We start from the raw sequence: 5,118 nt of genomic DNA, 5'->3' as shown, positions 1-5,118 counted from the left end.
AAGAGGAGAGGACCAAATAAACCAGGTTTCACAGCCATTAACTCATAAAATGTTTGTTTGATAAATATGTATACCACTTGATGGGGGGTGGGGGACCCTCAAAGGGATTTACAAAAAGGTAAACCAGAAAATCAGAAACAAACAACGCAATACATAAAGTACATTCTCCACAGGCCCACAATGAATTAGACGTTACAACAGGAAACGTGACTCAATGCAGAAAGAGTACAAAACCAATGTTATTAATAACAAATAAAGCCATATTTCATCAGGATTGCCTTCCCTGTGATTGGCCTGTCATACAAGCAACAAATGGCTGCCAGATGGGAAGGTGATGCACCTTCAAAGACTTGTATCGCATGCCTTGCTCAACTGGTATATTATCATATCATAACATATATTTATTTTTATTTATGAATCGCTTTACACAAGGCATCCCAAAGTGGTTTACAATACAACAGAAACCATACAAGTGACAACTGCACATAGACATAAGATCGATTTCTCAACACCACCTACATAAAATCAATTCAGATTTAGCACAAATACCAACTAGGATAAAGGTCTCCACTTGGAAGATTGTGCAAATAAATATATTATGAAAGGCACACAAAAACCTCTGATCTTCTTTTCTCACAAGAGGACTGGTCTAGCAAGGCCTGCTACTGGAACTCTGTTACTGGGAAAAATGGGCAGCTTGAAACCCTGATATCTGTTTGCTTTTCTTTTGTATTATTATTATTATTATTTTATTTTCTATCATCTATCTATTAGGTGTGCCAAAGTGAATAAAATAGGGGGGCAGGTAAGCCCCACCCCACATAATCATAAGACACAGCACATACACACCATTTGAATGGCAATGTCCATTAACTTTGGGGGGCTGCCCCCCCATATTTTATTGGGATAGCCGAAGGGACCTTGTTCCCTAGGAATTGGCTCCTATGCTATCTATCTACATCTGCTCCATATGAGGAGATCTCTAGGCAGCTCACAAATACATTGTTTATATCTAGTTTATTATAGTTTTGATATTTACAAATGAGAAACTGTTGGAAAATCCATTGCAGAAGATCCCAGGTCTGACCATAGACATGTAAAAGCAAACTAGGCACTTGTGGCCTTTCCTCTCCAGATATCCAAAAGGAAAATAGACACACCAAGGAGCTGCTCCGTAGATGGCTCTAGATGAGGCACATCATGGACAATAACATGACGGTTAGGAACAGGAGCTACGTTCGTTCTCCCCTATCAGAAGCAGTGTTCCTCCAAACACCAGTCGCTTGGAATCAGTAGGGAAAGTTCTGCCACACATGGTTCCTGCTCAAGGGGTTTGCAGTGGCATCTAGTTGGTGGCCATGAGAACATGATTCTGGACTAGATGAACCTTTGGGGTGGTCCAGCAGAGCTCGACTTGTTCTTCTTTTTCCAGACCAAGTGTCCTTTGTTCATCTTTCCGCTAGATGGCAACCTCTTATTTAAGATGATTCAGAGTGTGTGGTTCTCTTTTTTTACTCCAGCCTTACGTCAGGGATAAGTGAATGTCCTCAGCCATTGTGCAGTGCATCGTACTGTCCGGCCTGCCAGCCACCAAGTACAGACTTTTGCCTCTGCTCAACCAGGCTGGCAGTCAACCCAGGGAGTGGACAGTCAGTTGAGTAATTTTGGAAGAAGTCCATGAGTGACAAGTTGCTGAGATGTGAAAGACAAAGCCCAGGGTTAGGTGCTTTGCTGGGGCAGGTAGTAGGTACCCCTGTGGCATCTTGAGGTCATTTGAGCCCTACTGAGCTGGTGGCTGCAATACCACCTTCTGTTGAGTCTGAGCAATGGTTCATCTAGTTCAGTCTTGTCTACACTGGCAACAACTCCTCATGGTTTCAGTTGTAGGACATTTCCAGTCCTACCTAAGACTCCTTCCACATTACACAGGTCTCTCTTCAAAGGCAGAAATGTGATTATTCAGTCCTTAGTTACATTGACTGGTTGAACGCAGAGGAATAGAGGGAGGAACCAGCAAGGGAAGAAGGCTCGGAGCCAGGGAGTGGTGGTGGGAGAACAATGAGTGTTCAGAGGGAGAAGCCTGGGAGGAGAAGGTGTCAGAAGCTGAAGAAGCAACAGGACTTAGTGAGCTGGGAGAGTCTGTGGCAGAAAGAGGTCCAGAATCAGAGGCAGAAGCTGAAGCAGGGGAGGGAGGGGAGGGAGATCAAGAGGCAGAGATGAGACAGGCTGGTGAAGACTCGTGGGTTTCTCCCCCTCCTGCTGCGACAGGATCCCCTCCCCCTCGGGCTCCCAGAACCAGGAGAGGAGCAAAGACAGGTTGCATGCAGGCTCAGGCTCCGGTTCTTTGGGGAAAGCCCTAGAGAGGAGAAGACACAGATGGCTGCGGGGAGGCAGGGACCTTTAGTCTCAATAACTGCTTTCATGGTGTAAGACCTATGGGGAATGAGCTGCTGTCCTCATTAGGCCTGACCCTCAGCCAAGTCTGTGTAGATAGTGTTTTTGATAATAAATAGTTAACTCCAATTTTGAACTGTGTGTGGTTTACTGGCTGGCTCGCTCAGACACTAAAGGCCTTTGCTCACCCAACGCTTCAAGCAGCTCATTTGTTGAATGGTTGCATTTGTTTCTCAGTTAAGACAAGAGGGGGGGACTTTTTCCAGGCCAACGGCTGCATTCCCTCCTACAGGGTCTGCATGCCAGTGGTGGGTGAGACCAGAAGCAAAAGTGGATGGAGTCATTTCCAGCACACCCCCCCCCCCCCCGCTGTACCTTTGTCTCTTAACATCTGCCTAGGTAATCTCACCTCCCACCTGCCGCCCCAAAGCAGGCAGTGCCACCCACTTTGGGAGCCACTAAAGCAATGATGGTGAACTTGCACCTCCTGGCAAATGGAAAGGGAAGAAATGGAGGCAGTGGGAGATTTTACTTTCTTGGGCTCCATGATCACTGCAGATGGTGACAGCAGCCACGAAATTAAAAGACGCCTGCTTCTTGGGGGAAAGGCGATGGCAAACCTAGACAGCATCTTAAAAAGCAGAGACATCGCCTTGCCAACAAAGGTCCGTATAGTTAAAGCTATGGTTTTCCCAGTAGTGATGTATGGAAGTGAGAGCTGGACCATAAAGAAGGCTGATTGCCGAAGAATTGATGCTTTTGAATTATGGTGCTGGAGGAGACTGTTGAGAGTCCCATGGACTGCAAGAAGATCAAATCTATCCATTCTGAAGGAAATCAGCCCTGAGATGCTTGCAGCATCATTGCTTCAATATCGTAACACACTGGAAGGACAGATCCTGAAGCTGAGGCTCCAATACTTTGGCCACCCCATGAGAAGAGAAGACTCCTTGGAAAAGACCCTGATGTTGGGAAAGATGGAGGGCACAAGGAGAAGGGAACGACAGAGGACGAGATGGTTGGACAGTGTTCTCGAAGCTACCAGCATGAGTTTGACTAAACTGCGGGAGGCAGTGGAAGACAGGAGTGCCTGGTGTGCTCTGGTCCATGGGGTCACGAAGAGTCAGACACAACTAAATGACTAAACAACAACAACATGTTGCTGGACTTCCATCAACCCCAGCCTGTATGTCTGATGGTGAGGGATGATGGGAGTTTGAGTCCAACAGTTGGAGAGCCACTGGTTCCCCATCCCTGATCTAAAGCTCCCTTAGAAGGATGCCAAGTTGTATCAAAGCAGCGTCAGCGTCACAGTGATTTCAAAGGTTCTGTGACTTAGTACTGTATTCCTAAAGCTCATGTCAACACCGAAATATATTTTTTCCAGCTAATATTCAGAATGGAGTTGTATAATTTCCTTTTCCCTGCCCCCCCTTTTTTTTGAGTGAGGCAGCGATTCTCATTCATAAAAAGAGCAATTTGCCTTTGATGATACTCTTCCAGTGTTCTCTACAGGTTAATTACATGCTGATCAGGGGAAAATGTTTTGCTTACATCCTGCATCTTCCATGCTCTTCATTCCCAGCTACAAATCACAGTGCCACGATTACAGTCTGAATCAGAATCCACAACACACACCTCTGCATCGCCTCCATGCACACAGTATGCACAGCAGTGGAGTAGTGTGAGGAGGGCCACAGGGGCAGTTGCCCCGGGCACAAAATCCATCGCTTCCATCGCTGGGCTCCATTAAAACAGCTTCTCCATGTGAACCAGGAAGTGACCTCTTCAGACAACAGATCGACTCTGCTTCTTTTCTTATCTCGGTGGCTGCGATCTCCTGAGTGACTTGGGATCCATTAGGCAGTTGAATGCGCATGCATACTCCGTCCATTTCCCTCCCCCCCCCTCCACTGGCTCTGGATGCTGGCAACCCACGCTATGCCACTGTGCATAGTGACGCCAGGCAAGGCGTAAGTGTTCATGAACGTTGGGTCAGAGGACATTGCCTGCATGTGGCCATGTGGGACCGAGTGTCTCCCCTGAGCGTGGGATAGACAACGATGGCTCTTCTCTGTCTCCACGGTCAAAGGCAGCTGTGCTTCTGAATACCTGTTGCTGGAAACCACAGGAGGGGAAAAAGCTGTTGTGCTTGGGTCCTGCTTATGGGTTTGCTACAGGTATCTGGTTGGCCACTGTGAGAACAGGATGCTGGACTAGATGGCCATTAGAGTAATCCAGCAGGCTCTTCTTACGTTCTTAGATTCTGGAGGTGTAATGTTGGAATTGCCTAGCTGAAACATACGGTGTGGGCATGTCTGGTGATATTTGGCCTGATCCGGCAGGTTCGTCTTACATTGCTACTGTACACTCTTAGCAGCTGCTCCTTGCTGCTGTTACTGGGAGACCCAGAGTGTTAGAGCAACACAGGGCAGACAAAAGTGCAATAGCCAGGGGTGAGGGGCCAGTGGCATCCCACGTACTGTTGGACTTCAACCCCAGCATGGCCAATGATCAGAGAGGATGGGCATTGTCATTCAGTGTGTTGTCCAGAGGGCACCAGGTGTCCCCTCCCTGACATAGGGGAAGGCTGAAGACACAGAAGACAGCTGCAGTTATATCCCCTTACTGCAGGCTTCCTCCAGGTGTTTTAGACTAGTGCTGTCACCAGCCCCAGACAGCATGGGTGGCCAATGGCCAGGGATGATGGGAGAGAGAATCCAA

This window comes from Podarcis tiliguerta, assembly GCF_965153285.1.
Source record: "Podarcis tiliguerta genome assembly, chromosome: 3".
Lineage (NCBI taxonomy): Eukaryota > Metazoa > Chordata > Lepidosauria > Squamata > Lacertidae > Podarcis > Podarcis tiliguerta.
Note: the sequence above shows the minus strand (reverse complement) of the source record.